Source organism: Zootermopsis nevadensis, unplaced genomic scaffold (genome assembly GCF_977971745.1).
Source record: "Zootermopsis nevadensis isolate Lab colony 2312 unplaced genomic scaffold, Znev_1.0 Znev_ptg000030l, whole genome shotgun sequence".
Classification (NCBI taxonomy): Eukaryota; Metazoa; Arthropoda; class Insecta; order Blattodea; family Termopsidae; genus Zootermopsis; species Zootermopsis nevadensis.
This window is the reverse complement of record NW_028259162.1, coordinates 17,375,323-17,401,539: the sequence shown is the minus strand read 5'-3', so window position 1 is coordinate 17,401,539 and position 26,217 is coordinate 17,375,323. Positions and strand designations below refer to the sequence as shown.

The window sequence follows — 26,217 nt, the reverse complement described above, 5'->3', positions numbered from 1 at the left end:
AGTCGCAAAAAAGATTACTCACCTGAAGTATCACAGAACATGTCGTCAAAATGCATCTGTAGGCGCCACCGGCCTGCGTTAAGTCGCGTATTTCTGACGTTCTGGTACTCTGCGGGAATACAGGGCCACTAAGGATACCGCATTCAAACAAAAATACGTTTTCTTGGCTCTATCGCTCGACCTTGTTTATAATTAGCAGAATTTAAAATATTTATGAAGACTGGCGGTAAGACTTTGTATGGAGGATCAGGCATCTTAAGAGTCATAACCTAAAAAAAATAACAAGCCCACAAATCATTCATTTCCGAACTCGCTATCCAATGACTGAGTAGCCTGAGACACCTAGCGGCCACAAGGAACGTTCCAAACGAATTGGTTTAAACACAAAGAACAGACAAGTTTGCTGTTCTGCATTTGTAGATACAACGGAAACCTAATGCCGTACTCCACGGATGATAGCGTTTCCGAACCTCGTTAGTTACTTGAGAAAGTAGACCTTCATAACATGTTGAAATTCAAACTGCATGTTATATCAATTACCTTTACGGTTTTAAATGTAGGTAACACATTTGTGGTTTATCTTAAATTCCTTCCGTCCTACCTGCTTTAACACTCAATACGTCTATTTCTTATCTATGTGTTTCTTATGAATCTAAGCGTAAACAGTTTAACAGCGTTAATAAAATGATCTTTGTAATGGTGAAGTGTGGTGTTTTCTATGCGGTACGGACCGAGTTCTTAAAATATTATCAGACGATCTTAGGCTGTAGGCGGTCAATGACACTGTCAGTAGACATGACTACACACCGTCAAATAATAGGGTGATTAATAAACAACGAATTTTAAAGGATAAGGAAGGAATCGGTCGTGGCCTAAGTCAAGGTACAATACTGACAATTGACTGGAGAGACTGAGGAATACCACGAAAGTCTTCAGCAAGGAAGTCAGTCTACGGATCAAGATTTTAACCCGGGGTTACCATTCGGTATAATTACCTCGTTCACTCCTGAGACGTCTGAAACGACAGAAAAGGATTTCTCCTGATCAAATTTGTTTTGAAAACTGTTGGATGATAAAGAATCAACATTTATGTAAATAAGAGAAAAAGAAGCTGATAAAATTTGCTCACCAGCTGATTTTTCAAAAAAATAGTCCCATGAAACGAAATAATATATACAGTACTGTGTATGAATTTAAATACTAAAATTTAATCAATTCTATGCATAAAGGGTATAAAATACAGACTCCGCTACAGCTCATCGGCCATCTTATCTCGTAAACTATTTATAGTACTAGGGGCTTAAGAGTGAAGGTTAATACGGGGGATTCAGTTTGTCTGTCTGTTGACATAAAGCTGCGATCGAACTTGCAAGTTTTTTTTTTTTTCAGAAATGGTTAATCGTACAAAAGACAGCCATCTTCAGACCATACCAGCCCAAACTTCTTCATTTATTTCTATCATCCACCGCTCTCCTCAGATTTGCACCTCGTATTCCGAGATACATTCTTTTTGTTAACTTCCTTCGGATGTGATTTACGTACATCTTCTTTCACATTGTAAATACACAGGTTATAGCCTATTCAACCCAATTCAATTGTTTATTATCAGTGTGCTGTATCAACAGCCATAGGGCCAAGAGAAGAACACAATAATAAATAAATAAAGGTAACAACAAAGATATTATGAATGTAGAGGACATTTATACATAAAGGCAAATTGCTACTGAATACATCTTCGTAACAACAGTTCAATTAAATTAAGTAAAGCAGATTAAAAGGAAAAGAAAATATTCGAAACATACAAGGTACGAAACCAGAGAATTTATAAAATAAAGATGATAACACGTAGTCAATGTCGTGTATAAGAGTTGTGAAAAGGGAATATATATGTTCAATGTAATTAATATTTAATATCTGGATAGTGACACAGTTATTGTGGAATGTGATTAAGGGAAACAATTTTTATTTCAAATATATCGAAATCCCTGCAGACAACATCAGCAGCTGATGCGCATTTAGCAGGAGGACAGTTTTTAATTGAAGGTCTGTAACTGAACTTAGAAAAGTCTGTCAGATTCCGAGCAGGAATTCGGAAACCGACAGCTTCCAGAAGGGGAGGACGGAATTTAAAACCACGGTAAACTTTCTTAAGGAACAGGTCTGGAGTTTTGAATACTATACAGCGTTGGCATAGGAAACGATTATATACGTATAACAAACCGTTTTTGAACTAGATGTATTCAGCTAATTTGAAATGTCCTCTCAACTGCTTCAGTTCAAGCACAGACAAGACTATATCACTTAAATGCCACTGAATAAAGTTGGAAGAATAATATATACTGTTCTCTAATAATAATTTAACAGGGGTTGAATCGATATATGGATGAAGGATTTGAATACACGAACGGCCAACACAAAGACCTTAGTTTACATTGAATAACATATAAATACGTGCCGAGGCGAGGTCGGAGATTCGTTTAGAATCTCAAATACGTGCTACCTTTCAAAATCAACTACGGGTTTTCGTACGGCAAGCACAGAAGCGGGCAGTTTAATTATAAATGACGTCTACTTCCAAAATTTGTCACTGCATACACGGTGTCACAATCTTATCATGTCTGGGTAGCCAACGACGTTCATAATGTCGTGAAACCATAACATATAATATTATGACTAAAACGATTATTCTCAAACATTTGCCTTAGCTTTTCCATGATGGTTTCTTTCGCCAACAAAGTTTACAACCTCAAGATATCACCACATTAATTTATTTAAATTAATAAGACACCATATTCTCCATCTCCGAGTTATATCTACTTATCAGCGATTCAAACACAATTCCGTATTTTTGACGTGAAAACGTCTTTAAAATCGATGCCGGGTGTGGGGAGGCAATCGCGCCCAAATGAGCGACAGTTTCTGTCGAAGTAATTTAAAACTTCAATAACTCGGCTACAAATAAACATAGCGCAGCCATCTTAGTCTCGTTTTAAAGAGGAAGGATGAAAGTTTGTGCCAGTACCGCTCCGACATTCGTGGTGGTCGGACGTCGCGAACTGCGCACGCGCAAAATGAACCCACGATTTTCGACTTTCCGGATTCGACACGTGTCCATAACTCAGAGACTAATTATCCGATCCGAGTGAACCAAGTGTTGTTTTGAAGAGGAGCGTATATGTTACAACTCATCCTGGCCATCCAGTGTGTATCTCAAAAACTCAAAAAGATACTAGGCTGTGAATTTGAAAAAGTTTGAAAATTTCCCGATTTTCTTAAAATGTCGCGTTATATGAGGGCAAAGTAAAACCAAAATTACAAAATTCGGGCACGAATGCGTAGAGCACAAAATTCCAAAGAGAATGACACCGAAAACGCCGGGCCCGGACCCAAAACCAACGCGCAGTACTGCCGCGAATATAGGCAACGTAAAGTTTGTTTAATTTCAATATACTATACACGATTGACGTTTTCACGAAAATAACTGCGGCAGTGTCCGACACTGCCTATCAATTTTTTTCTAATAAAAAATATTAATAATTTAGCAACGTCACAACAGTAGAACTCTATTGCATCGACTTAGGGATCACGATAAACCTCACGTAGTCATACCTTAATATTCGCGGTCCAGTTCCAACCAACCAAAAAGCGAACCGAGGGCGGAATCCTGCGCAAGCGCAGAACATCGTCCCTTGCTAAATAACACCATTCCTACGTACGAAACGCATTGCTGGCTGGCAATGGTAAACAGAGCCTTAAAACTAAAACGGGAGCCTCGTCTATTCAAACTGGGGTCTGTTGCTACTGATGAGAGGTTATCCCGTCAGGTAACATGTCCTTTGTGCAAAGGATTTTGGTTGGGGGTCCAGTTCCCCGGTAATATTCATTTTAAAACGAAATTTCTTCCTTCAAGTTCCCCGTCGTGGATTTTTTGCGAACTCCGCGCAGTAAGGGAAAGGAGAAGAAATGTTGCGAAACACTGGCTAAAGGTACCATTTGGCTGCACGCGACAGAGACAAGCGACCGAGGCAGGCGACAGAGTTACGAGACCGAGACTGGTCGCTTCCTGTCTGCTCTCTGTACAATCGTATGAAGTACAATTACGAGCGCGAGACAGAGACAAAGCACAGGAGACCGCTCTCGGACCAGTAGTGTCTCGCGACGGGCTCAGGCAGCACGTGTGTTGTTGAGTAAAGTAATGGCGGAAATTAAATTTACTGGTGACCAAGATGAGCAATTGGTAGAATTAGTAGCGGAAAACCGACCACTGTTGGATCCTGAGGTCGAGTTTGTATGTTTTTTCTGTTAAACTCAGTACGTAACCAAACGGCTTATGATTCAATCTGAAATAACTCCTGAAATTATCTTCTTCTAATGATAAATGATTGTTTATTAACAGACAGAAAGATCCTTCTTCACGTCTGGTTTTGAATATTGAACTCTTAGGTTTTCTTTGTTTCTTTCGCAACAAATAACACAGCAACACATTATCTTCTTCTTATTCTTCGAGTAACCTTTTTAGAAGCATTTTTGTACTCATTTTTCACAGAATATGTGCACGTACGTCTCAACAAAACAAAGAAAACAAACACTTTGCCGCATGTCTCGGTCGTCACCTCAAAAGTGTGTGGCGACAAGCTGCGATGTGTCCGTCTCCCGTCTCTGTCGCCTGCCTCGGTCGCTTGTCTCTGTCGCGTGCAGCCAAATTGTACCTTTAGGCAGTACACTGACTGAAAAACTGAAGTTCATTTTCGTAAGCATCGTCTTTAAAATAAACCGCTAAGATAAAAACACTTTGTGTTGCTACGCTCATGTTAGATTTGTTTTCCTTGATACGCACTTCACTGTCGAAGAAGCAGGAGACCAGAGAAGAATCATGATATGTACGGAGAGCAGATTTCCATGTTTACCGTCCAGTGTTTGCACACAAGATGGAGTGCGGTTCTCACTTCGCGGAAGCGGTCCTCCTATTCACTACCACGTCAAAACAGGCGCAAAAAACCAGACGCCAACTGTTCCAACCAGACTTTGGCTTCCCACTACGTCGTATAGGATATTTCGCGTAACCTTGGTTACCGAATGACGTAATGAAAAACATTGTACCCCCTCCACTTCTCATCGTATATAACAAACTTAAAGGATCGGGTAGAGTTATATAACGTTCTCGGGATTGCATTCCAAACAACTTTTATCACGATGTCTCCTATTACCATTCTCGCTTCTTCACCGTTCAGTACTTTATCCGTGGTGTGACGTCACGTCTAGGCAGTAGGTAACCGGAATTTCATACAGTCGTAGATTAAATGAAAAATGTTCAAGTTGGCCTTGAATTTAAGCAGGTTTAAAGGCGCTTCAAATGCTGTGGTACTTCAATGTCCGGTCTAACGGTGGTCTTTTATAACGATTATGAATATTCCTCGAGGAATTATGGGTATCTAGTCACTTAAGATGCTTTCTTTGATAGATTTGAGTGTGGGCCACGCGGTCTGAGGCATCATGCTTCGGACCGGCGATACGGAATGCTCGCTGGTTCGAGTCTCGGGGAAGAAGAAATTTTCTCATGAGCTTTCGACCAGTGCATGGGACCGGCAGCATCGTGAGGAAATTGGGGAGCTACAATGAGTAACGTACTCCGGTCAGGAAAACTAGCAATGGCTGGGGGTTCGTCGTGCTGACCACACGTCATCCTATATCTGGTTGGATGATCGTGAACGTGAGGCCAGCAGCCAGATAGTCGGCTTTGGCTCTCAGAGGACTGTTACGCCACGGATTATTATTAATATTATTAAAATTATTATTATTATTATACAAGGGCGTACAGGTCAGACATATGATACGTCACGTCAGTCTTGATAACACTTCGTAAAGACATGGAAAAAGTAAAGATTAACGTCTGTTGGACTCTGAATTGAAAACAAGGACTTAAAGTCCAAAAGGAGGGCGTATCTTACTAGTCAGAGGGAGGCTGCATATGGAAGACAGAAAGCAAGAACTCGTTCTGCACGCCAGAGCAGTTCTGCACGAAGAGATGGACAGATTAACTGGAATATGGATTATAATAACTCTCAAATCACGTTTTAATTAAAATCAGGACGATGGATAATGTCCAAGAACTTTATTGTAACAGTCCATCACAGTCATAGACCATTACAGCAAAGAACTATGAACTTTAGGCCTCGTGTGTGTAAGGGACAACATGGCAGAAGACATATTTTGAACATAATTTGCTAAATAGAAACAATACTTATTCCAAAAATACCACTATATAATACAGTGTAATTACTAATGTCAGTTAAAACGTTTTCAGTTTCCCGTTAAACTACGTTTCGCTATGTTAATCAGCAAAGCTAAGTGCCAGGCCTTGAAAGCAGATACAAGAGACGAAATCTCGTCCAAAGTTCGTTTTGCAAAGAGCTTATGTTCCTGGCATTCAAAGCGAAAAGAATCGAATGTAGCTTAAAAATAATTTATGTGTTGGATTTTCATCATAAGAACTTGCATTATCAAGAATACTTGATTTTAACAATTTTTATGACAAATATAATCTTTAAAGATTTTAAAAGTAAATTTTTATTCTAATATTTTCTTAAATGAATCTACCGCGGGGTGTATAATCCTGACGAATATCTTTAAAGCTAACTGGCGAAGATGATACGATAACGATGAACGTTAATGGGTTCAAGGATTATAATTTCACGGTACACACAGACGGGCTTACGTGTCGGAACACCAGGCCTATGATAAGCTGGCAGACATGAAATACTGATAAGAAAATACAAACATTTCTCGAATTTATTGAAATTGTCGGCGTATTTTTCTCGACGATGAATTTGCCAATCTAAATCAAATTTGAGACACTTGTTTCCAGAAACCCGGAAGATATTTCAAAGAGGTGAACATCCCTAAAAAGTGTCTTGGATTCGAAACCCGGTAAAGTTGGTTCCTGTATCTTGGAAACTAAGCACGGCAGAGGAACTTCGTCAAGACTGAAGTTGTCTGTTTCGACGAGGAGATTACAGAAACAACGCCCCAAACCCGGAAAACTGTCCTGGGTTCGACTCCCAGTGAAAAAGATTTCTAGAGCTCGGAAACTAGGCACGACAAAAGGCGTAAATAACAAAATTGTTGGTTTTGAGGAGGAAAGTAATTAAAAACATGAAAAGTGACCAGGACTCGAGTCTCGGTGAAGATGATGAGCTTAGGTATGATGATAATAATGATGATACATGATGTGAGATTTTCACAGCGGTGGGTAAAAAGATTTCTGTCTTCTGGGTTGTTGCATTGTGTAGTCTGGTCGATGTTTACCAACGTTTCAGAGGTCATACTGCCTCCGTCATCAGGGCGATGAGTATGAAGATTTCCGTCTTCTGGGTTGTTGCGTTGTGTAGTCTGATCGATGTTAACCAACGTTTCAGAGGTCATACTGCCTCCGTCATCAGGGCGATGAGTATGAAGATTTCCGTCTTCTGGGTTGTTGCGTTGTGTAGTCTGGTCGATGTTAACCAACGTTTCAGAGGTCATACTGCCTCCGTCATCAGGGCGATGAGTATGAAGATTTCTGTCTTCTGGGTTGTTGCGTTGTGTAGTCTGGTCGATGTTAACCAACGTTTCAGAGGCCATACTGCCTCCGTCATCAGGGCGATGAGTATGAAGATTTCCGTCTTCTGGGTTGTTGCGTTGTGTAGTCTGGTCGATGTTAACCAACGTTTCAGAGGCCATACTGCCTCCGTCATCAGGGCGATGAGTATGAAGATTTCCGTCTTCTGGGTTGTTGCGTTGTGTAGTCTGGTCGATGTTAACCAACGTTTCAGAGGTCATACTGCCTCCGTCATCAGGGCGATGAGTATGAAGATTTCTGTCTTCTGGGTTGTTGCGCTGTGTAGTCTGGTCGATGTTTACCAACGGTTCAGAGGTCATAGCCTCCATCATCTGGGCGATGAGTATGAAGATTTCTGTCTTCTGGGTTGTTGCGCTGTGTAGTCTGGTCGATGTTAACCAACGTTTCAGAGGTCATACTGCCTCCATCATCAGGGCGATGAGTATGAAGATTTCCGTCTTCTGGGTTGTTGCGCTGTGTAGTCTGGTCGATGTGAACCAACGTTTCAGAGGTCATACTGCCTCCATCATCAGGGCGATGAGTATGAAGATTTCTGTCTTCTGGGTTGTTGCGCTGTGTAGTCTGGTCGATGTTAACCAACGTTTCAGAGGTCATATTGCCTCCGTCATCAGGGCGATGAGTATGAAGATTTCTGTCTTCTGGGTTGTTGCGCTGAGTAGTCTGGTCGATGTTTACCAACGTTTCAGAGGTCATACTGCCTCCGTCATCAGGGCGATGAGTATGAAGATTTCTGTCTTCTGGGTTGTTGCGCTGTGTAGTCTGGTCGATGTTTACCAACGTTTCAGAGGTCATACTGCCTCCATTATTGTGCATCTTCATGTTATAACCATATATATGTAAGAATCGTCTAATAAAATACGAATGAGAACCATTATAATAACATTTATATTTTCAAAAAGATGTCGTCTAGCTTAATGGTGTAACGACAACGCTCCAGGTGCACCCGGTTCCGACCTCGCCAAGTCAACGGCTATCCTGGACTGAGAATATCATGAAATTCCTCAGTACCTCCAGGTACCTTCAAACATGCCGCAATAGCCTCTTTGAAAATACTTAACGATGCATTTTTATCTGATTGATTCTGCTCTGTTCCAATGTATGGGGTACCACAAAAGAAAGGCAGGCACGAGATATTATTCGTTTTTCAAAGTGTTAGCCGGCTAACACGGTTAACAAGAACGCTCCGCCCTGTACGTGCATTATTATTTATATCGGAAGGTCTGAAAATCCTCGAAAAACCAGAACGTGAACCAGAAGTACCGAGAGAAATCAGGTGTCCAATGTTTGTACCAACATTAAAGAAAATCGAATGTTAATTGTCATACTAACAGAAATACGAAGCTCGTAAAATGGAACTTTCATTCGGAACCCTAAAATTGCTGGATAACGCAGGCTTACAGCCCCCATGGGACCAATTTAATCGAGCCTCCAAAGGTTCATTGCCTTCGGCAGCGCCTGTTTGTATAGTTGGGCTATACTTGACATACAGGACTGACGTACAGACTTCTACTCAAAAGATCCCGATCTGAACGGATGACAAAAAATTAATAAGAAATCTGTCAATACGACAACCAATCACTTAAAGAAGGGAGAAGAGCTAATTACAGAAACTTCATTTATATCAAGTTGGACACTGTCCAACATAACATTGGCATGACCAACTACTTTAACGTGATGCTTGAATGAGATGATAATGTTGCGTCATATTGTGATGATTATAATTGTTTAATTTTAACCGTTTAATCACAATAAAATATTTTATTAAATATTAAAATATTAAAATGTGATAACAAAGTAAAATTGATCTAGAAGAGGATAACTGATATTTAATGGACATCTGACGAAGGATTGCATTTGAATGAATTTATATCGATTATACACCTGAAGATGGTTCATTGAAAACCGAAACATGTCGTGAAAAAGATGATGCTCTAATTGTAAATCGAACATTTCGATAGAAAGAGCATCATTTTAATATATTTTAAATATTTTAAATATTAAATGTTAATTGTAGTAATAATATTTTAATATTTAATAAAATATTTTATTGTGATTAGACGGTTAAAATTAAACAAGTGATGCTTGAAATAATATTTGAACCTAAGAGGAATAAAATGACAGAAGCTTGAAGTAAACTGCGTACTGAGAAACGTCATAATTTGTGCTTAACGTCAGCTATTTGTTTTTAGTGTTCTGTCTGACGACAGGTCCATATGAACAGGATCCTTCCATCCTTTTCTCGGACTGGGACCTGTTCATATACGTTCTTGGCAGATGATCCAGAAGTGGTTTGCCATTGCCTTCTTCTGTGTGTGAATGGAGTAATTGTTGGGATGCCACGGAGAAACCGGGGAAGCCCCCGGAGGAAAACTCCGTGTTGCCTAGACCACGGCCTTGCCCAACACAAGTTATAAATTCGGGCACCGCCGGGAATCGAACCCGAGACCCCAGGATTACAAGGCCAGCGTTCTAATTGCTAGACCACCGTGGCTTACCAGATATTATTAGGATGATCAAATGTGACGAGAAATGGGGAGATAAGAAATGCGTACAAAATATTTATTGGACAGCCTGAGGGAAATAAAACATCTGGAAGACAAAAGAGCAGATGGAGGGCTTTTGCTAATTAAAAATCTAATAGGATAATAGGATTGGGTTGTAGTCTGGATTCATAAGGCGACTGTTGTGAACACGAGATGAATTTTCGTGTTTTAGAAGGCGGGCAGTTTTCTAGCCGAGCGTTCTGTTAGCTTATCAAGAAGGTCTCTTATTCATGGAGTCAGCTTTCCTTTTATCGGAGTAAGGCCAAATAGCACGACTCAGGGCGGCGACAGAAGGAAGGAAATCACTCGGAGAACAACTCACTGAAGTGAAGCAAACCTCTGTCCACAAAAATTCCCTCATAAATTGCCCTGGGATCAGAGCTGTAATTCTGCAATTGTAACTGGGACCATTGTACGTTCCAAAATACGCTTTCTGTTCAGGAATTCGTCTGGAGGCCTGGCCGAGATTCGAACCGCATACTTCAAGAATATAAGTCAGACTTCTTCAACCAAGATTCCCAGCTCGGTTCCAGACTAGCAATTCGAGATGAGAAAGAAAGACTGATAAAAGATAGAAGATCGCGTAACGAGAAACCCAAATCAACTTCAGCTAATCATCGCTGACTGAAAACTGTCACAAGCCCGGAATTTGTGATAAGAACTTGTCTCTGAGTTGCCTCATCTCTCTCATGCGTTCACGTGGCGAGACACCTTATCAGGGCGATTCATATTTCGTTATCTGCCATCATAAACGGTTGTGGCATCGATAATGTTTATCTTATCAACGAATGTGACGTCACAAATGATTTCAAGTTTCTCGGTACTTGAGTCAGGATCAAGATTTAATCACACTGAACACTTCAACAGTTAACTAGGACCTACATTTCCATGACATAATTGGCCCTCAACTGTCGTGTCTTTAAAAGACACTCATTGCATGCACTGTCGTTAGCACAAGCTCGATTCGAACCTACGATCCTAATGTTCAAGCAGGCTAAGTGCCTACCGGGGGACAGCAAGGACCTCTGAAACGTCGGTAAACTTCTACCAGACTACACGGCGCAACCCAGCAGACAGCCATCTTCAGACTTCATCGCCGTGAAAACCTCAAATCCTACACAATGAAACCTCGTTTGTTCCTGTAACAGTTTCAATATTTATTGAGAAGACAGTACATGTTTCGACCTTAATTGGTGGTTCCCTTTTAGTGTTCGAAGCTAACAGATACGAGGTGCGATCGGAAAGTTTCAAGACTGCGCCTATAAAAACCCGTACACTTATCTCAGGTATTAAATTCATCCATCACCCTCGAAGTAGTTCCCCTGGGAGTGAACACAACGATCCCAGCGCCGCTGCCAAGCCTGGAAGCATCCCTGGAAATCTTTCTTTGTCAGCCTGTCAAGCACCATCTGCGATTCTGCCTGAATCTCTTCTATCGTCTCAAATCTCCTTCCCTTTAGCTGAATTTTCATCTTTGGGAAGAGGAAGAAGTCACACGGCGAATAAGGAGGGTGCGGGATGACGGCCATGGTGTTTGAGGCCAAAAACTGCCGAACTTTGAGGGCGGTGTGCGCTGGCGCCTTGTCATGATGCGTCGCATGTGGAGTTCTTCCTTTAGAATCAGCTGACAGGTCCCATAGCCTATCCCAACAATGTCGCACAAGTCGTTGATGGTACGACGTCGATCTTCGTGAATGGCCTGCCGAATCTTCGTAACATTTTCGGGCGTTGTGCTCGAAGATGGTCGTCCAGAACGCTCGTCATCATCGACAGAGGTTCGGCCATTCTTAAAACGTGAATGCCACACAAACGTTTGTGCACGACCCATTGCGGACTCCCCAAATGCTTGCTTTAGCATTTCATAGGTTTCCGTAGCCGTTTTGGCGAGTCTTTGGCAAAATTTGATGCACACGCCATTCCGAAATCGCAGGAGGGTCGGTGTAATACACTGCCAAAACGCCCGTAACTAAGAAACAAATGCTAATTCGATGATGCCGGCTGGCACACTGATTCACTATAAATGTAGGCCGCACCCCCTAGCGGCAGAAGCTCGTAGTAATCCGGTTCGCCATCTATTGACACAGTCTTGAAACTTTCCGATCGCACCTCGTATGACTGTTAATTTGTATGCACGTTTCCTGTTGTCGACTTCACCGTGTAATTGGACTATAACTTAAGTAGTTTATCAATTTAAGTTTACAGACGTTTCGGAGGTACAAACTGCAACGCGTGACATACTAATCACCCTGGTGATGGAGGCAACTAAACTTATACCAGAGTACACGGCACTACAACTCAGATGATATCCTGACATCTCAGTGTAATGTTTCTTGGTCTCCCCCTACTTCCGTAGAAGAACTTCAACTAAAATTATTGAAAAACAAAGTTAAAGAAAAACGTTTAGACACAAGAAAGATTAAACAAATGGAAAACTTCGGACGTAATTCATACTTCGTTCTTAGTATTGTTTGTTGACTGAATACATTAAGGTCTGGGGACGTCGTGTCTTCAAGGAAAAGGTTAATTGCTGGACCAAAGTATAACAGAGAAAATCAGCAATATCTGACTTTTCCTTTATAAGCAGCATTCCATCTTTTTCTTTTCTGCTGGTTTTATAAATGTTGTACCTATAAAGCACCTTCAGGTTTTATAAAAATAGACAATTAACAGGCTATAAAATCAGAACTGCCTTCGAGCATTGAGATTCACAGAAGACTCAAACAGCACAATTACAAACAAACAAAGAGCTTTTACGACGTGAGAGCTTTCTTCTTTTTGTTAATAACGAAACGACTTTCTGTGCAAAGTTTTAAATGACCCTACTCTGACCTTAAAGCTGACGAGGTATCAGACCCTGCAGTAGAAATGCTGATTATTGAAAATTAGTGTCGGAATGCCTTTGTAAAATAATTTACACCGCAAAAAACAGATCGTAAGTCCATTTTCAATAGTTAAACTTTTATATTTTAACTTATTTGGAAAATATCTGCACTCAAAATTTGTTAATTTCCAGACATCCAATGTTCATTAATTCCGGAGATGAATCTAAAACCTGGTAGGTCATTTCATTATTCTTCTACTTTACTTCCTTTCGTAATTTATTATTCGATCTCATTCTGATATATACCAAGGGTACTTTAATATTTTAATATTTTCCGTCAAATCACAATTTTAATAAGATAATAAAATATAAAATATTTAAAATATCATTTCACGTTCCGCATCGAATGATCGATTTACAAATTGGAACGTTAATCGATCATTCGATGCGGAACGTGAAATGATATTTTAAATATTTTATATTTTATTATCTTATTAAAATTGTGATTTGACGGAAAATATTAAAATATTAACCTAATTCACAATATGACGCAAATATACTACCTCAAGGGTACTTTGCTGCAAACCGGGGTTTTTGCTCTAGAGACAACGTGAGAAAGTTTATTCAATTTAACAGTGTCAAACTTCGTACACCGTTAGAATTCATTCTTCCGTAATTTACTTAGTGCAACTTTGGAAGGTAGGCGAACTACTACGCGAATAACTGACTCACGCGTGTACGCTAAGTCCATGCAGTGAGACACTTGGGCAGTTCCCAATTCGGAGCTTCTGGACTCAAGGTCTAAAAGAGGTCACGCTTAGCTATTTGCTGTTGCCGACTGTTTCAAGGTTCCATACAATGGCTTCGCAAGACAAAAAAACAAAAGCTGAAACGTGTTCTTATCTTAAATTAATATCTAATTGAACCACTGTATTTCAACCGCACGGGTTCCGAGCGGTAGGTTTTTTTGTGAATTAAAAGGCTGTAGGAACTAAAATAGCCTATTTTTCGGAAGATCCCAGCTGCCTGGATGCTAAGAGAAAATCTAAAAAAAACAGACAGCCTCCAAGCCGAGACTCGAACCTGAGACCTCTCAAATATGTAGCGGATGGTAACAGTGCCATGTTCGGTCTTTGGCGCCATAAAACTAGAAAGCCACAGTGCTACAAATTGGTACGTATATAACACGAAACATATGCCTCACGGACATTTATGACTTTCGTAAAAAAAATCTTGGAAGCGTTAGTAACGAAGTTACAAAAAAAAGTGCTAATCCGCGTGCAATGTCTGTGCGTCTTCGAGAATCGGTCGAGCGGATTTTCATAGAATTTCGTATTGGCGAGCTTCACTAAAATGTGTTGAAACATATCAATTTTGATTAAAACCAGGCAAGACGTGCACATCTCAATTCGAGTCGCAAAATATCTGTCGAAACGACAAATGCTTCGAACAAAAACTGCATAGAAAAAAAATGAAACATACATTTTAAGTCCAATACAATTATTCCATCTTGCAATTCTCGATTTTTCTTTAAAATGGCGTCTCTCTGTGATATCTCGAAACTCGATAATTGACGAGTCGAATTTTAACATGAAGGTACTTGTTCGCGCATTCGTCAGTCCTCTTTTACGCTGTCCATAAGAAATCATAAAAACTTCAACACAGTACAACAGAGGCATAAGTCCGATCTGTTTCACTGGTGGACTGGACAAATAGCGACACCATTACTTCGTCTTCTTAGATAACAGGGAATTTACTATCATTAGGTAACACAGACTCAACATCGTCAATATAAAAGCCGTCTCTGAAACCGATCCAACACAAAATACTCCTTAAGATCTATAATTTACAAATATTACAGTCAACCGTCAATCTCAATCAGACCTTACGTCAACCACTAATTTCAGTTCACACCCTCATGCCTTATTTCCCTAACACATCTTTAAATATTTGCAGCTGATAAAGCGTCTTCAAACAACATCACAATGAACAGTTAACGACAATTAAACTGACGTTTAAACACACAGGTATGTAGTTGACAGAAGTTTAGGTTAATTGTTAGAGCATGTATTATAAGTCAATATCAATCAGTATTGCCACCACAACGGCTTTGTTTCTGTCTACCACGAAAACACTGTGACTACCTTAAAACAGGCAGCGAACGCCTCCTTCCACATTCACTTGTAGTCATTCCCCCCCCCCCCCCCCCCCCTAGAAGCTGGGTGACAATGCTACACATTCACTACACAATACGATTATCAGTGCCATTCGATGGCAATCACCATCAATACAAGTGAGAAAACGATTGTATTCTGGGATGTTACACCATACAGCCTCATTAGAATTTGATCGACGTTTAAGAGGTGCTTACTGCCGAAAATATACGGCGTAGCTTCCCAGAAGACAGTCATCTTCATTTTCACTATCAATAATACACAAAACTTTTACTAACTGTAAGGCAAAGGCCCGTATATGAGAGATCCGGTGCTGTGTCGATTGTTGATGTTCGACACGTGATTTTTCGATTGTAAAGTATTCCTGAATATGACGGGTGTCACGACTTCACTTCGAGGCGATGACGACGAAGGAGACGTTGAAGTTGAAAATCCATTACTGTTTTCCATAGCCACACTGAATGCTGGCATTTGAACACCGAGGCACACAAACACACAGTCACCCACGCGACTTGACGACAAGCCGAGAACTGAGCGGGCCCTCGCGATCACAGATAATAACAGAACTCGCAAGTATCGAGAGCGACCTTGTACATATCGATATAGAAAGACGACGCAGATCTTGTAAGCGTTGTAGAACGTTACACAAGGTGAAGTTAATGGTTTATTGGGGTTAAGGCAGCGATATTACATCCCACAAAACAAGTCAATATTTGAGTTGCGAGTTCGAATCCCATTCGGGCTCGCATATTTTCCAGTGGTCTTTTGTGTTGTCTTGTGACAGAGGCCTGATGAAAGCGATAGTGTTCGTATTGTTTATTGATTTTTTTTCTTTGTAGGAATCAGTGGCGGGCTCTAGTGAATACAGAATGAACTGTGCATTTCATAAAAGAAGGTTAAGTTCTTGACTGAATGACAATTAGCTTCTGAAGTACTCTGCATCATACAGTTTGATTTTCTAAAGTTCATAATTATTTAATTATATGCCTATGAGACTTCACATTTATTTTCCGTTTTCCCGGAGGAATGGGAAAACACTGACATCAACGCAGTTGAAAATGTTAAAATGGAAGTGGTAACATAAAAGTATGTAAGGGGAAACTTTTAAAAAGAGGGGAATGGAATAAATGAAATTTACAAGAGCTGGGAACCTATGAAAATGTCAAAACCTGAAGGCGGTGGATCTCCACCTGAATGCAGCAAGCTTTTCCCAAGCACGCAGCGAAATATCGAATTGAAGAATTGTCATAAAAAATTAAGTATGTTCTGGAAAACGAAACACCGGTTGTGCTATGTTTTAGCGAGCACGAAAGTCGGTTTTTTTGTGACGAAAATGTTTTGATAAAAACGTTGGAAACATAAAACCAGATGCTCCTGCTAGCAAAGGTAAACAGAAATGGCAAATTGCACAGAAGGTTAATACCGATGGTACTGCTCCCCAGGGCGAGAGAGAGCTTGTTGACTCCTGGTTAGATGCTGGCTATAGAGCCAAATTATCCAAATCCGTCCCTATGTAATCTGTAATGCAGGCTAGATTTTACGATCTCACGGCGGCGAAAATGAATATGGCTGTCTTCAGGTCTGTTGAGCCGTGTAGTCTGGTAGTAGTTTGCCGACGTTTCGGAGGTGCTTGCTGACTCCATCACCAGAGCGCGCGACTTAGGCCTATCATCACCCTCATAACGGATACAGCAAGCGCTTCCGAAACGTCGGCAAACTCCTACCAGACAACACGGCGCATAGATTACAGGCATCTGTAATGAAGGCATTTAAATGAGAGTGATGTCTTCAGCTGACGGCAAAGCCCTGGATGCTCAGGGGACACGTCATTTCCTGTGGGGGTAACGGAGCTTGATTTCTCGGTCACGCTGTGTTAATGATGCAGGCCCTGCAAAGCTGAGCAAGGATATCTCATTACTTTAGCGAAAAACGGCCACATGTAACATCTGACGTAGTGGTCGGTTGTCACCTGATGGGCCGTGGGACCCACAGAAGCCTGAAGAAGCTCAGTGCTGCAACGAATGCAAAAGATGGCAACTATTCGCACTGCAGCATTCTGTACGAGGTGCGATCGGAAAGTTTCAAGACTGTGTCAATAGAGGGCGAACCGGATGTAGTAAGGGCTTCTGCCGCTAGGGGGTGCGGCCTACATTCATAGTGAATCAGTGTGCCAGCCGGCATCATGGAATTAGCATTTGTTTCTTAGTTACGGGCGTTTTGGTAGGGCATTACACCGACCCTCCTGCGATTTCGGAATGGCGTGTGCATCAAATTTTGCCAAAGACTCGCCAAAACGGCTACGGAAACCTATGAAATGCTAAAGCAAGCATTTGGGGAGTCCGCAATGGGTCGTGCACAAACGTTTGTGTGGCATTCACGTTTTAAAAATGGCCGAACCTCTGTCGATGATGACGAGCGTTCTGGACGACCGTCTTCGAGCACAACGCCCGAAAATGTTACGAAGATTCGGCAGGCCATTCACGAAGATCGACGTCGTACCATCAACGACTTGTGCGACATTGTTGGGATAGGCTATGGGACCTGTCAGCTGATTCTAAAGGAAGAACTCCACATGCGACGCATCCTGTCTGAGGACCAGAAGCAGAATCGACTTCTCGTTTGTCAGGAGCTCAAAGATCTTGCAAGAACCGACCCCAACTTCCTTTCTAAGCTCCGTGTGACTTCTTCCTCTTCCCAAAGATGAAAATTCAGCTAAAGGGAAGGAGATTTGAGACGATAGAAAAGATTCAGGCAGAATCGCAGATGGTGCTTGACAGGCTGACAAAGAAAGATTTCCAGGGATGCTTCCAGGCTTGGCAGCGGCGCTGGGATCGTTGTGTTCACTCCCAGGGGAACTACTTCGAGGGTGATGGATGAATTTAATACCTGAGATAAGTGTACGGGTTTTTATAGGTGCAGTCTGGAAACTTTCCGATCGCACCTCGTATGTTGGGTCTTTATTTGACGATATTTTATCAAGTAATAAGTATAACGTCAAATGGAAACTATCAACAATACGATGAAAAACAATTGGGAAACGATGTGTATAAGAACGACCGTGACCAATTTTACTGCAGAGTATAGTAATCGGGACGAATCTATATACTATTAACATTACTTTCCAGAGGAAGTACTTTGTAAATCGCTGTCTCAGTGTCCATGTTGGTAACGTCTTTGGTTTACGTAGTATCCTCAAACTAGTGACGTAGGCGAAACGTAGAGTTTGGTCCGGGTACCGTACAGCACTCCCAGGAAACAACGACGTATCTCTGAGCCGTGATACAAACCAGGGACCTCGCGAGTCCGAAGGAAAAGTGTTGGCCACTGCAACGCGACTTGTGATAGTGAGTTCTGTTTTTCGCTGGAGCTCCTCCAACAGGATGAGTCGTCAACCGTACGTCATGGGTCGACGAATATTTGCCAGAATGAAGAATTTAGCGTCCTTTCTGAGAGGGAAAAGGGTCTTATGTCACAGATCCTAATGCTTTCAGATTTTGCGATGCTGACATGCTGGTGTTTTACATTTGAAAAAACAATCATTATATTTAACGAAAAGCCTATTCGAGACAAAAGTTCAGAACCCTGCGTATGTGTCGCTAGTGTCGCTCCCGCCTCGCATGACCACACGGCCGCCATATGAATTTTTTCGAAAGAAAAAAAACGTAAGGTTCAAATGGGGAGTAGCCTCTAGTGGCACGACGTTGATACAAAAAAAAACCCACGAAAATACGTCAAATGATTGAAAAGTTACTTCGGCATAAACCCAAACGTGATAAAACAGAACAAGTATGAAACGAGAAACATGCCAACTCAAAAGAGTGAATTATTTATTCATCACCATAACCTTATTCTTTACGTATTTTACTTTTTCCTCGATTGCTTATTTAAAGTTGTTGTAAATATTAGTATTTCATAGCTTTAAAAGCTTTGTTTTTCTGTACTTTTCACGTGAATTATAAAACTGGCCATTAATACCGTTTGCATTTTTATGAACGGTAAGTAACGACCCACGGTGGTCTAGCGGTTAGAACGCTGGCCTTGTAATCCTGGGGTCTCGGGTTCGATTCCCGGCGGTGCCCGAATTTATAACTTGTGTTGGGCAAAGCCGTGGTCTAGGCAACACGGAGTTTTCCTCCGGGGGGCTTCCCCGGTTTCTCCGTGGCATCCCAACAATTACTCCATTCACACACAGAAGAAGGCAATGGCAAACCACTTCTGGATCATCTGCCAAGAACGTATATGAACAGGTCCCAGTCCGAGAAAAGGATGGAAGGATCCTGTTCATATGGACCTGTCGTCAGACAGAACACTATTAAAAAAAAATAAAAGTAACCAACTACCTTCGAGAGCCTTCGCACGCACCAAGTCAAAATATCCTCTACGTTTCATGGTATCCGAAGGTTCACTGCCGTGTTCACAAGAGCCAGTTCAATCCAGTCTGCACCTTCTCACTCTACATCTCTCAAAACACGTATTACCACTAACTTTTCGTAGAACCATTAAACATAAAAAAAAAACATTTTCTGGTGATGGAAAAGTTCATTGTGGTTTTAGATCGTACGGTGGGCGTGAGATAAAAACGGCTAAGAACTAACGCCTTAAGCTATCGGTATCTTTAGTTGTAGCTTTATGTAAAAAGCAACAAACTGTTCAGAATGTTGGTACATTTGTTTGGTAGAACGTTCCAAAACCTTCGGTCGTAAACCTAATTTTATGGGCGGTTTAACGAGGGTATATCAGGCCCGAAAATGTAGAACAGCCACATCTGATCCTTCTATAATTTCAGTGTATTCAAATTATTTAATTCCTGCTTCATTTAGTGACGCTGTCAGCAAGCCGGACACTACGGTGTCTGCTACAGGTTTTACAAACAAAATTCTGTACCTATTTTACGTCTCGTAAAAACATTTTCTTAACGCGGTCTCAATTGCCCTGAATTTCACGTTTTAGACTCGAAATTATTAACGTTTCATTTATAAAAATAATATTTCTGATTACCTTGATCACCCAAAATAAGCGAGGGGCCCCTAATTGCATTTGGCGACCTTGGTTTTCATTCAATATCATGGCACGCGTCCACAACTGACCAACAACATGGCTACTATTACCGGTGATCTCACGTTGGGCTTCAGCGAGGACGTTCATTAACAAACTTTCGAAAAAAATACACTCCAAGAGAAATCGAAATTGGCACAACCGAATGAAAAAGTTTTTTAAAGGTTTTACACGCATTAATTAGATACTTTACATTTTTGTATATCCGAAAAATATAAGTCACTAAATATCCACCAGAATGAAGTAAATTCTGGTTACGAACTATATGTTACGCAAGTTATGTAAATTATAAGTAATTATATATTATGAACGGTTTCTAGAAAATAGACAATGACATGAATATGGCTGTCTCCTGAGATACCGCGCCGTGCAGTGATAGGTATTTACCGACGTTTCAGATATGCTTGCACCCTCAATCACTAGACCGATGAGTATTGACTGAGGTAGAAAACGCCTCTGAAACGTCATTAAATTACCATATTACAACACCCCAGAAGACAGTAATCTTCATACTCGATGCCGTGAGAACCTTAAATCACACCAAGACAATAATACAATCATCTTAAGGAAATTGAATGGGAATGACACCGCGATTAAGTTCCCTTAACAACAGATTATGTAACGGATGGTAATTAAATCGTAGACAAAACAACGTTCCGAAAAAATACACCAGCACCTAATCTGGAATATGTCCAAAGCTGATCTACGCTGGTATGACAAGACTTCACCAGTCCAGTCAATTTATTTGCAGTGAAACGAATGTTTGAACCTGATTCCCTAGTGCCAGATCAGACGCAAATCCCCAGCTCCCCAACAGATGACATAAACTAAGTTTTAAATGAAAAATCTGTCCCGCTACACGCCACGTATGTCGCTTGGGGGGGAGAGGAGGTATGGCTTCTACTCATTCTTGACGACGGCACTAGATGGGGGTGAGTGGTCAGCATCACGCCCCGGCCGGCTTTACCCTTGGGAAATGACCCCAGTACCAATTGGACAGGAGGCTGGTTGGGACCCAGAGCCCCGATCTGGACGCAAAGGCCAAAGGAAACATCCTCTGTCCCTGCCGGGGATCGAACCTCGGTCAAGTCCGTTGTCAGTCACCATACTGACTGGAACATTCTGTATTTATGTTGCTCTGGATTATGCTTCCAGACACGACCTCTGATCGGAGATGCATTAGCTCCCGATGACAGGACAGTAGAGAAATGATGATGCCCGGTTGAGAAAATTTGAAGTTTTTCGTGCGACAGGAAACTTGGCAAAGGCCAGATATATTATATTAATACAAACTAACAAAACCTAATTTTAAGATTACAAGCATTCTTTAAAGAAAAATCATAATTCTTTTTTAGCGGTAAGTTCATTTTATGTGACTCATAAGCTACGAAAATTGACTTTAATGCAGGATGTATAATTTAAAACGTTTTACTCAGGTGGTCCTATTTAAAAATAAATCATAATAAAACAAATTTTCTAGCATGTACCTGAACCGATACAACGTTGTATTAACTGAAAGTAGAACTAGTCTAATGAAACAATAAGAACAGTCTGGAGAACAATTCAAGATGCTTCAGTCATTCAACTAGCAAAGAACACGAAGATAATATATAAAGGTCACATGTAATGCTAGACTATGACACTATAGCTAAGAATAAACCAATTGCCCACAACATGCGATTAGTTCACATGACAATGAGAAAAGCTATCTCTCCCGAAGTCAATACATTAAAAGAGTATATACATAACACGTAAAGAAACAAAATTAATTGGCATTGAATATAAAATGGCAGAGGCAAATTATGTAACACATGATAATATAGATATATGACAGGAAAAACTGTCAAACACAACCTTACTCAAAGATTTCTGTCGTCTGGGTCGTTGCGCTGTGTAGTCTGGTCGATGTTTACCAACGTTTCAGAGGTCATACTACCTCCGTCATCAGGGCGATTCATACTACACAGCGCAACAACCCAGAAGACAGAAATCTTCATACTCACCGCTGTGAAAACCTCAAATCTTACATAACCTCACTCGTACGGGAAACATGTAAAGTACGGTCTTTAAATACTCTTAGCAGGGATGAGTTAAATATAACCTTTACACAGTCATAACTGGGGAAGACATGAAAACATGAACTTAAATTACTTTTAGCAGATAAATATATCAAACACAACCTTTAAGCACACTTCGCAAGGACGCGCGATACACTTATTCTCCACTGAAGAACTCCTACCACTTATCTTAACGATGATTTACAGTTCCAAACAATCTTAGACCCTGGCGAGAAAGAGACTGCGACGTCAAACAAGAAGGCAGAATTACACTAACTCTCTTGGCTGACCTTAGTCGCGAGAAAAGTACACATTTCGGAACATTGCACTTGAAATATTGCGAAAAAACAAGGCCTCGTTTCTGCATGATGACTTCCTTGCGCCCCACATGATAGGCAAAAATGCTACTCAAAACGACAAACTCATCAAAGACTGAACATTCTTCTCGACAATTCAGCGATTAAAAGATTCTTACATTTGTACTCCTTAACTTAAAAAGAGAAACTTGATTCAGAAAATAGTGAAGCTGTTAGCACCTTTAAAAGTGACGGTGGGTCGCGGAGGAAACTGGCGGCACCACCACTTGGATTCTGCGTACCGTTGACCAGTTCCAGAAGCGTTATCGACAGGCTGGTAGCGATACAACGGGCGGTGAACACTTGGATCAAACGCTTGATTTGCAAACACATCTCGTGGTTTGACGTCACTCGTCGCGGCTGTAGTTGCAGCTGTCTGGCGCTGCTGCAGAGGCTGCTGAGGTTTCAAGATAGAGAGGGGTTGCCTACGAGATCGTGTGGGGGAGGACGATGAGGGTCTGGGGCGTGACTCCCTGGAAGATGGCCTGGTTACTGGAGAGGCAGGTCTCAGTTCGGGCGAGGACAGCGATCTGCTATCGGGCCGGGTGTCAGGAAACCTGTGTGCCACCCAGTGACACCCCAAATAAGGGGCTATGTCCCTCAGCTCTCGGACATCCGGAGTCGACGTGAACATCTGTCCCATTAAAGACAATTGCGTCTCAAACTTCTCTCTTATTCGATGTACTTCACCGGTATGAAAATGCGTGAAGCCTTCGTCCTTTGAAAGGACCTCTTGAAGCTGAGGAGAAACGGTCGACGAACGCTGCAAAGACGCGGTCTTGCTTATCACGTTTATGTGAGGCATGAATCTGTCCTCGGCTCTGAACGGAATCCTAAGGACAGGAGATAACGGCCTTGCTTTCCGGATGCGACTTCGCCCCCTACAGCACGTCTCAAAGCGTCGCCTGAGCCATCGAACGTCGCCAACCTCCTGTCCTCTCACTACCACTCTATTAGTATCAGATACTCTTCTCGCCAAGAAGTCACGCACAAGATCTGGATCGCTGCGATGTCTTTTCAAAATAAACTGCCTCCTGAGCTTCCCATCTTCTCCAGCAGAATAGTGATAAAGGTCTTCGAGGCTCTCAAACTTGTCGCAGAGCCTTCTGACATCCCCGCGTTTTACCATCTGCAGATATGCCCGTAAATACTTTGTCGGATCGGGGGAAACACTCCTGGACCGCTGTCGGAAAAGACTCTCAGTACTACTGCTCCTGCAGCGAGTCCTGTATGGACTAACTCTGCCCTGACGACCATGCCGATAATCTCCGTCTTGACGCCGTGGCGGAGATGTGGACTCTTGTCTTTTCTGGGTCATCAGCGGCACTGTTGAGTACCTCAAACGACTCTGTTCCCCAAATAACTCCTTGAGATCAGCAAAGGACTGAGACGGTCGGAGCTTTGTGGGAGGAGGTTGGAATGACGGAGCTGCCATACTCTGCGATGTAGAAAATGCCCCTGGGGCACTTTTTGCACGACTGCTGGGTGTCAGAATGGGTAGTCTTGGAGTCCTGATATCACTAGCGCTTCGACAGACCCTGCCGAAAATTTTAGATTGAGCACCAGTTGTATCGCTGTCCGCCATTATTTGTTTCCTTTCAAAATATTCCACTTTTTGGAGTACATCCTCTCCACTGCTGCCCCGATGGATCACTGTCCTCGTGGACGTGTCAGAGCTAGCGCTCTCCGTTTCGCTTGCAGACGTTGTTTTCACTAATCTGGCCACAACACCGTTTTGAGTTTTCCTCTCGTCCCCAGCGTCAACTGCCTTACTGGTCGAGGGCTTAGAGTTCGCCCACTCCTCTACAACTTTCTGAACCTCATGTTGTCGACTCTGTGAACCATCGGAAGGGGTCAGCACAAGAAGAAAGTCGTTCTTTCTTGAGGAGGAAGCATCTTCTTCTGACATTTCCAGCGAGTAACACGTCCTTGGTGAAATCGTTTCAGAGAGCATGGGACTGGAGCTCAGACTCGAAGTCTTTCTCTGGTCTTTGGCTGCTGCGGCAGCAACTGCACCCCTTGTCTCCCGTCCTCTCACAACCGGCATTGAACCATTTCTCTCCTTTCTCGTGACACGATCCAGGACTTCTTGGCTCAAGGTCATTGACAAACGTTTCTTTTCGGTTTCTGACAGTGGATTTGCGCGATCTGGACAGTATCTGGACGCTTCATGTCTCAGTTTACTTCCATTTTTCTTCAAGTGCGGCAGGCAACTGATGGAGTCTGCCTTCATGCTCTCAGTGCGTCTCGTTTCTCTGCGACGAACTAGAGGCGAGTACAGCTGATCACGGGTCAGCAGAGAATTACAACGCACGTGAAGATTCTCCTCTTCTGCCCGAAATCTTCTAACTTCTCCGTTCTCTGGAGGTACCGGTATCTCGTAATCCTCCCGTCTCATCAGCTTATCGTGTTTCGCGTTCGGCATAGAGCTGTATATCTCACTCAGCTGAGACTTCAAGGCATTAACCTGGTCCACTGAGAGACTGCTCCACAGCCGGCTACCGATTTCTCTTGAGTATCTTCCTGGCGAGTGCCTGCTTAAGCTCCTTGACGTGCTGTGGATTCTGGTGTCCCCACCGACAGGTCTTCCCCTCTGTGAACTCGTTACTGAAGACAGACAACTTGCAAGGTTCATTACTGACGACCCACGCCACAGAGGCTTATAAACGTCTTTCTTGGCATCAAGTTCCTTTCTTCTTGTGGCTTCTAAATCAGACTCTTCAGTACTTAGTTTGCAAAAATGTTGCTTAAGATTCTCCACGGATTTCTCTCTACAACGAAGACCCCTGTCTCGTTCGCTTCTCCATCGCAAAGATTCAGCATCTTTAGACAAAAACAACAAATCCTTCTCCTTCTGATCCTCTTTAAGCGTCGTATACAGAACCTTCATTTCCGCTTCCGCTCTCTCCTTTGACCTCAACTGCTTCCAACGGTCATAGTCAATAACTTCCTCGCCCTTGAGACGCGGGCTGAGATCACCTGTCGATGTCGTTCGTTCCAATTGTCCAAGACGTTCGAGACTCGAGTAGAACTTATGAAGTTCCCGGAATCGCTCCGACTTCTTCGTGGAGTGTACCAGTTCCATAACATAGGACTGATATTCACTGTGATCAGAGACGTGGGATATATTCAAGGAATTTGTACTGTTTGCATGTATTTTCGTGAGTGTTCTCAACTCCTTCCTGCGGTCTTGTTTCTCATCCTCAAGGTCTCCTGCACTCCTGGCACGAATGCCTTTTTTCTTCAATCCAACAACACTCTCCACTGTTTTCGCCAACTGCGATCGTGTTCCTCTGATTCGTCTGCAAGCCGCAGATCTAGTCGGAGATGGCGAAGACGGCTGCGACTGGCAACGTGATGAGGATGCAACATTTGATGGCGTTTCGCGTCGAGATTCGATGCGAGGTGAATGGTTTCTTGACACGGCTCCTGTGGACGGTAATAATATAGGAGGTTCACTGGAACTCCTTATCTTCAAATACGACCTTACTTCGCTCTCTGGAGTTCTACTTCTTGATGGACTCAAAGAATAAAACATTCCACCATCTGGTTCGTGTCTAGAACTATCTTTCTTCAACCGTAAAAGATGTGGC

The 26,217-nt window shown here is 42.1% G+C and overlaps 1 protein-coding gene across 1 annotated transcript in view; it reads right to left on the bottom strand.

Moving 5' to 3' along the window:
• The window catches only part of LOC110833768 (Cbl-associated protein), a 230,632-nt gene that overhangs the window by 17,157 nt on the left and 187,258 nt on the right, over positions 1-26,217 (bottom strand). The gene's annotated exons all lie outside the window — the stretch shown is intronic.